Source organism: Rhincodon typus, chromosome 8 (assembly GCF_021869965.1).
Source record: "Rhincodon typus isolate 14 chromosome 8, sRhiTyp1.1, whole genome shotgun sequence".
NCBI lineage: Eukaryota > Metazoa > Chordata > Chondrichthyes > Orectolobiformes > Rhincodontidae > Rhincodon > Rhincodon typus.
In genome coordinates this window covers 93,800,356-93,808,907 of record NC_063339.1, presented here as the reverse complement: position 1 = coordinate 93,808,907, position 8,552 = coordinate 93,800,356, and the positions used below count along the sequence as shown (strand labels likewise).

Sequence of the window (8,552 nt, the reverse complement as noted above, 5' to 3'; positions counted from 1 at the left end):
ACCTCTTTGACATCTCTGTTCGCCTTTTACGTTCTGTCAATATGTTTAGAAACTGCCTTTTGTGCATCTCTAAATAAGCGCCATGCAGTTTAGGAAGTTAGTGAGTTGCTTTTCTTCGTTTCCCACCCAGGTTTCCAGCTCAGCAGGCAGCCATCTGACATGTGTTCATTTACAGGTTTGGAAAGCTCTGCAGACAAAAAGGCACGGCTGAGGAGAAAGACAAAGAAAGTGGAAACTCACGCCTGCATCGAGGTTCGAACAGCCTCGCAATGCGATCAATCATTATCGGACTTAGCTGTGCTGACGATGCTCACCCAGCTTTTCAGAGTCACTTATTCTGCAAAACAGACGTCATAGCTGTAAGTATGCCGTTCGGCATCATCTAGTACACGGCCTGCTCAGCTTGGTGCGTTTTCCCGGAAGTCCGGTGTTTTTCACGCTACGTGTTAACGCGAAAGTTGTTCTGTTTCGACCAAAGGGCGAAGTCATTCACCAGAGCGAACGTCTAATTTCCAGAAATGCCGTGCAGTTCATGTTTTCTTTATCCAAGCAGAACCGAATAAACTTTCTCCCAGGCACATTACATTTGTTGCCTAACCGAGTCTCACAAGACGTGCTCAGCTTTCCGTTGATTTTTGATTTGATCGAACGGCTATCAGCATCTGGTGGGAAAATAATGTTTTAGCTGGGCACTGCCGAGCAGCTAAGAAAATGGACGAACAAGACAGGGATCCTTGCAGCCTTTCCCTGTGCCTTCGCTTTTGTTGTTTTGCAGGAGCAACACCAGAAAGAATCATATTTAAACAAGGCCGGTGCTTGATAGCGTGGCCGAGCGGTCTAACGCGCTGGATTCAGATTCCACTCTTCTCGGAAACGTGGACTCGAATCCCTTTGCTGGTAGCCGGCTGTTATGCTGAAGGTGGGTAGGGATGAGCGGCGCTTAAGTTGAAAACAACAAAAGAAGACGTTTTGTTAAAAATCAATGTACGATGGGAGAGAGGACAGAGCATCCGCTCTTCATTTCCATTGTGCCAGTGGCTCTCAATTTCGTCGTGGAAATGTAGAGAGCGGACACGCAACCTTCGGTCGACCTCGCCAATGTCGACCAGATATCCTAAATTAATGCAGCCCCATTTGCCAGCATTTGGCCCAAATCCCTCTGAACCCTTCCGGTTCATACACGTATCCAGATGCCTTGGAAATGTTGTAATTTTACCAGGTTCCACCACTTCGTCTGGCAGTTCAATGCATACTTGCACGACCTTCTGCACGGAAAAAAATGGCCCTCACGTCGCTTTTAAATTTCTGCCCCTCACTTTAACTATATGCCCTCCAGTTTTGGACTCGCCCACCGTGTGATAAAGACCTTGACTACTCACCCTGTCCATAGCCCTGATGATTTTATAAACTTCTGCCAGGTCGTCCCTTAACCATTCGACGCTCCAGGGAAAACTGGCCCAGCCTATTCAGCCTCGCCGTACAGTCCAAAACCTGCAACCCTGGCAACTTCCACGTGAATATTTTCTGGGCAGGGTAACATGATATTTTTTATTTTTCAATAATCCCAATAACGCTGGACTACATTGATCCATTTGAAACAGAGGTGTAAGTAGATAGCTGCGTTCTTTAACACAGAAATGATAATGACGGTTGGTGTCGTGTGGATCACGAACCCATGTTAACGAGCCGTACATTTTGGTGCAGTCAATTTCATAATCCAAAATAAGACTACAATGCGTAGAGTCAGAGATCATAGAAACCCGACCGTTTCGAAAGAGGCCATTCGGCCCATTGAGGCTGCACCGACTCTCGAAGAAAAACAAAGTTTCTGGAAAAGCTCAACCGTTCCGGCAGCATCTGTGAAGAAAACATTAGAGTTAACGTTGCGGATCCAGTGGCACATCCGCAGAACCGCGAAGAGCTTTCTGAAAATCTGCATTTCATACGCTGAACAATCTGGTCTGCACATCAATGCACAAGAGGGGCAATTTCCCACGGCCAATTCACCAAACCAGCGGATGATGTTTTAGCTCGATGATCTATCCCATATCGCTGACACATATCGCTGTGATAAATTCCCGGAAGGGCTGTTTATCTGTTTCGTAGTATTCGATTTGCTGCGTGCATATTCATACAAGGGGTTCCAATGATCGAAAAGAATTAGATTTGTCTCATTGAGCAGTGAGAAAGTTGTCGCCAAATGAGTGAGTGGAGGAGAAAAAAAATCCGTCCATCCCACTTGTATCAACTCCTGGGGAGATCGTGAGTGGAAAGACGTGACTTCTGCAAGTTTGCAGTGTCAGTCCTTATCGCAATGCAAAGCATTTGATAGATTTGTTCCTGATTGAAGTGTTTACTGGAAGCAGGGAGCTGAGCAAGATATTGGGTAAACCGAATCAGTTGTGAGAGGCGAAACAGCAATTTCCTTTCTTGCAGTGCGAATGAGATTGGAAAGCGCAGAGAATTTCGATACGTGTTCCCGATCACTGGAGAGTCCATAACCAGAGATCACAGCTTGAGGATAAGCTGCAATCCATTTAGGCCTGAGGTGAAGGGAATATCGTCACCAGAAAACAATGAGCCTGAAGAATTTTGCGGGACACAAAACGGTTGAAGCTAAAACACTGATTAGTTTTATAAAAAGGAATTAGTCATGGTTCTTCGGGTTCAAGGGACAAAAGGACCTGCGGTGAAAAGTGAAACAGGGTACTGAGTTGGGTGAACCCGATGATCATATTGAATAGTGGAGCAGGCTGCAAGGACCGACTGGCCTCTTCCTGCTCCAAAGTCTATACAAAGCGACCTCGCACTGAGCCTTGTGAAACAACACAACAAACAGATTATCAAAGACAAAAACACCCACAAACGCGAATCCGTTGTTTCTTGCTGCAATTTTGTATCCGATTAGTGAGGTGCACTGACGCTAATTTCACTCTTCTTTGAGAGATGTAAGTAAATAACTATGTTCTTTAACAAAGAAGTGATGATGACGTTGGCGTAGTGTGGGTCATGTTACGGACTGAAAAGCCCCGTGACAGTGTGGATGCAAAATTGTCTGTGAGGAATTGATTTCCACACTCGAGCACAGTGCACAGTGTTGTTCCAAGAAGTCTTATTGAGACCACCTCTCTTCTGAACCAATGTTAATGAGCCGCACATTTTGGTGCAGACGAGTTCAAAATCCAAAATGAGACTACAATACATAGAGTCAGAGATCATAGAAACTCGTCCTTACAGACAGAGGCCATTCGACCCAGTGAGGCGGCATCGACTCTCGAAAAAAACAAAGTTACTGGAAGAGCTCAGCAGGTCCGGCAGCATCTGTGAAGAAAACATCAGAGTTAACAGTTTAGTTAACGTTTCGGGTCCAGTGACACATCCCCAGATCCGAGAAGAGCTTTCCGTAAACCGGCATTTCCCACGGCTGAACATCACTGGCAATTTCCGACAGCCAATTCACCAAACCAGCAGATGTTTCGCCTGTGAGAAGGAAGCTCAACGGAGACCAGGGGAGAAGGCACAAACTCCACACAGCAATCACCCAAGGTTGAATCAAAAAAGGCTTGTAGCCTCCCCGGCGGGGAATTGAACCCCGGTCTCCCGCGTGACAGGCGGGGATACTAACCACTATACTACCGAGGACGGCACGGGATTGCCCCTGCCCTCGGGGCCACTACGCGTGCACTAGGAAAATAAAACTGCTTTGCAAGCCGATTTCTATTTCCCATTGCTTGGCACATAGCCTTGTATGCCTTAGCATCACAAATTTACGTCTGAATGCTTCTTACAGTTAATCGGATGTCTGCCTCTAGAACACATAGGCACTGGCTTCCAGATTCCAAACACCCACTGGCTGAAAAACATTTTCCGCCCATCTACTCAAACCTTCCGACATCTTACTTTAAACCTATTCCCCTCTTTTCATCGATCTCGCCATCAAGAGGAAACGTTTCTTTCAGTCTACTCTATCAATATCCCGGACAACAAGGTGCAGAGCTGGATGAACACAACAGGCCAATTGTTTTGTACGTCTCAATCTTGCCTTCTGTAAATCTCCTCTGCTCTAAGGAAAACAAATCCAGTCTGTCCAATCTCTCTTCATAACTGAAACTCTTCATCCCAGACCATATCCTGGTAAATCTCTTCCGCATCGTTTCCAGTGCTATCACATCCCTGCTGTAATGTGAATTGCAGAACTGCACACTATACTCTAGCTATAGGCGAATGAACAAATGAATTAAATGACACAGAAAACCACAGAAAATGGTCTTTCCATCGGAGTCTCTTTTGATCAATGTTGTCCTTGTCCTTTTCCTGATTCTGATGCTCCAATAGTCACTGGTGCATGTTAGGAAAAAGCTATTACATGAAAATTTGGTCTCACAACCGCAGTATCTAAGTGGATCGACTGGTTTCAAGGTTTCGTTGATAAGTCTGGAGCACGTTCACTCAGCGACAGTGACCGTAGCAGGACAGACTGAACGGTGTCAATGTAAAAATGAGCGTTAGATTGCGCAGTGCCTCGGTGAAGTGAACCGAGGAAGGTAAAGGACGGTTGGTCATTGTGGAGCGCAGAGAAATCTCCAAGAGCTGTGTTTGAATTCTGATAAACCAAACGCAGATACGTGAAACAGCGAGGGTTTGAATTGAAAAAATCATCACCTGGGAGAATATTTTCATAAAAATGTTTGATATTTTGCCGCATTTCTGTAGCACGTGTCACAAGGAATAAAAGACACAATCATTGAGCGCGCGGTCCTTCTATGACGGTGTCGAGGCGCGTGAAATGCCGAGCCCGTGAGCTCCAATCTCACCCGGAGCAGCTTTTATTGACATGGAGCAGAGATTTTTGGTGCATCAGGCTGTGGGAAAATGTCGTTGAGCAAAACAGAATTTCTTGCACCAGACCAGTCTCTCTATTTGGATAATGATCAGTACCCGCGGGAAATACCTCAATTATCAACCGAAAAGCATAATTTTTCAGCAGGAGAAGGATGATCTGAGGAGAGACAAACGCGGACGATGTTTTAGCTCGATGATCTATCCCATATCGCTGACACAGCGCTGTGATAAATTCCGGGAAGGGCTGTTTATCTGTTTCGTAGTATTCGATTTGCTGAGTGCATATTATACAAGGGGTTCCAATGATCGAAAAGAATTAGATTTATCTCATTGAGCAGTTAGAAAGTTGTCGCCAAGTGAGTGAGTGGAGGAGAAAACAAATCCGTCCATCCCACTTGTATCAGCTCCTGGGGAGATCGTGAGAGTGGAAAGACGTGACTTCTGCAAGTTTGCAGCGCCAGTCCTTATCGCAATGCAAAGCATTTGATAGATTTGTTCCTGATTGAAGTGTTTACTGGAAGCAGGGAGCTGAGCAAGATATTGGGTAAACCGATTCGGCTGTGAGAGGCGAAACAGCGAATTCCTTTCTTGCTGTGCGAATGAGATTGTATAGCGCAGAGAATTTCGATATGTGTTCCCGATAACTGGAGAGTCCATAACCAGAGATCACAGTTTGAGGATAAGCTGCAAGCCAGTTAGGTCTGAGGTGAGAGAATATCATCACCAGAAAGCAATGAGCCTGAAGAATTTTGTGTTACACAAAACATTTGAAGCTAAGACATTGATTAGTTTTATAAGAAGGAGTCAGTCATGGTTCTTCGGGTTCAAGGGTCAAAAGGATCTGGGGTGAAAAGTGAAACAGAGTACTGAGTTGGGTGATCCCTATGATCATATTGAATAGAGGAGCAGGCTGGAAGACCGACTGGCCTCTTCCTGCTCCAAAGTCTATACAAAGCGACCTCGCACCGAGCCTTGTGAAACAACACAACAAACAGATTATCAAAGACAAAAACACCCACAAACGCGAGTCCGTTGTTTCTTGCTGCAATTTTGTATCCGATTAGTGAGGTGCACTGACGCTAATTTCACTCTTCTTTGAGAGATGTAAGTAAATAGCTGTGTTCTTTAACAAAGAAATCATGATGACGTTGGCGTAGTGTGGGTCATGTTACGGAATGAAAAGCCCCGTGACAGTGTGGATGTAAAATTGTCTGTGAGGAATTGATTTCCACACTCGAGCACAGTGCACAGTGTAGTTCCAAGAAGTCTTATTGAGACCACCTCTCTTCTGAACCGATGTTAATGAGCCGCACATTTTGGTGCAGACAAGTTCAAAATCCAAAATGAGACAAAAATGCATAGAGTCAGAGATCATAGAAAACCAACATATGGACAGAGACCATTCGGCCCATTGATGCTGCACCGACCCTCGAAGAAAAACAAAGTTGCTGGAAAAGCTCAGCAGTTCCGGCAGCATATGTGAAGAAAACATTTTAGTTAACGTTTCGGGTCCGGTGACCGTTCCTCAGACCCGAGAAGAGCTTTCTGTAAACTTGCATTTTCCAACGCTGAACTATCCGGTCTGCACATCAGTGCACAAGACGTGCAATTTCCAATGGCCAATTCACCTAACCTGCATATGTTTCGCCTGTGAGAAGAAACCTCAACGGAGACCAGGGGGGAGGCACAAACTCCACACAGACATCACCCAATTTTGAATCCAAAATGATTGGCGCCTCCCCGGCAGCGAATTGAAACCCGGTGTCCCGCGTGACGGGCGAGAAGACTAATCACTACATTACCGAGGATGGCTCATGGCGCCCTTACCCCCACACCTTGAGACCCCTAATCGTGCACTCGGCAAATAAAACTGCTTTACTATCCTAATTCTATTTTCCATCGCTTGGCCCATAGCCTTGTATGCCTTAGCATCACAAATTTACCTTTGAATATTTCTTCAAGTTATTAGGATATCTGCCTCTAGTGGCACTTACAGGCACTGGCTTCCAGATTCCAAACACGCACTGGCTGAAAAAGGTTTTCCGTCCATTTACTCAAACCTTCCTCTGTCTTACTTTAAATCTATGCCCCCCTCGTGATTTATTCCTCCACCAAGAGGAAACGTTTCTTTCAGTCTACCCTATGAATATCCCTACTTATTTTGGACAGCTCAATCTTGTCTCCTGTAATCTTCTCTGCTCTAAGGAAAACAAACCAAGATTGTTCAAGAGATAGTAGGAACTGCAGATGCTGGAGAATCTGAGATAACAAGGTGTAGAGCTGGATAAACACAGCAGGCCAAGCAGCATCATAGGGATTTCACAAGCTTCAAAATCTCCCCTCCCCCTACCGTATCCCAAAACCAGCCCAGCTCGTCCCCGCCTCCTTCACCTGTTCTTCCTCCCACCTATCCCCTCCTCCCACCTCAAGCCGCACGCCCATCCCCTACCTACTGACCTCATCCCGCCCCCTTGACCTGTCCATCCTCCCTGGATTGACCTATCCCCTCCCTAACTCCCCAACTACACTCACCTTTACTGGCTCCATCCCCGCCTCTTTGACCTGTCTGTTTCCTCTCCACCTATCTTCTCCTCTATCCACCTTCTATCTGCCTCCCTCTCTCTCCCTATTTATTTCAGAACCCCCTTCCCCTCTCCCATTTCTGATGAAGGGTCGAGGCCCGAAACGTCAGCTTTCCTGCTCCTATGATGCTGCTTGGCCTGCTGTGTGCATCCAGCTCCACACCTTGTTATCCAAGATTGTTCAATCTCTCTTCATAACTGAAACTCTTCAGCCCAGAACATATTCTGGTAAACCTCTTCTGCATCGTTTCTCGTGCTATCACATCCCTGCTATAATGTGAATTACAGAACTGTACATAATACGCCAGCTATAGCCGAAAGAACAAATGAAGTAAATGATGCAGAAAATCACAGAAAATGGTCTATTTCATCAAAGTCTCTTTTGATCAATGCTGTACTGTGTCCTTTTCCTGAGTCTGATACTCCAGTAATCACTGGTGCATGTCAGGAAAAAGCAGCTCCATGATGTTTGGTCTCACAACCGCAGTATCTCATTGGATCGACTGGTTTGAAGGTCCCGTTGGTAAGTCTGGAGCACGTTCATTCAGTGACAGTCGAAGTAACAGGACAGACTGAAAGGTGTCAATGTAAAAATGAATGTTAGATTGCGCAGTGCCTCAGTGAAGTGAACCGAGGAATGTGAAGGAGGTTTGGTGATTGTGGGAGGGACAGAAATCTTCAAGAACTGGGCTTGAATTCTGATACATAGATACGTAGATACGCAAAATAACGAGTGTTTGAGGGAAGAAAATCATCAGTTCGGGGAATATTTTCAAGTAAAAATGTTTGACATTTTGCTGCATTTCTGTAGCACCTGTCACAAGGCCTAAAAAAAGCGACAAACACCCACTGCCATGACTTGGATTCGAACAAAACCCCGACAACCACAACACAGAGTAGCAGCGTGACAGAGCAATACATGGTTCACCAAGGCAATGTGTAGAGTGGCTGAAGGTATGTTAAGAGCAGTACCAGTTACACAACAGGAATTCTTGCTGAACAGTGAACTGAGATGCGGGGACTCAGCGTGAGCTGAACTTTTAACTTAATGGAGATTCCATGATTCAGAATGTTGAAGGCGAAGATTGATAGTTTTCTACAAAACGTCAAGGACTCAGGGGATAGTGC

The 8,552-nt window shown here is 45.6% G+C and overlaps 1 non-coding gene across 1 annotated transcript; it reads right to left on the bottom strand.

Annotated features, from left to right (window-relative positions):
- Positions 1 to 3,570: 3,570 nt before the first annotated feature.
- trnad-guc lies at positions 3,571 to 3,642 on the bottom strand. Its single transcript has one exon. It is a non-coding gene; the product is annotated as a tRNA-Asp (tRNA).
- Positions 3,643 to 8,552: the final 4,910 nt, after the last annotated feature.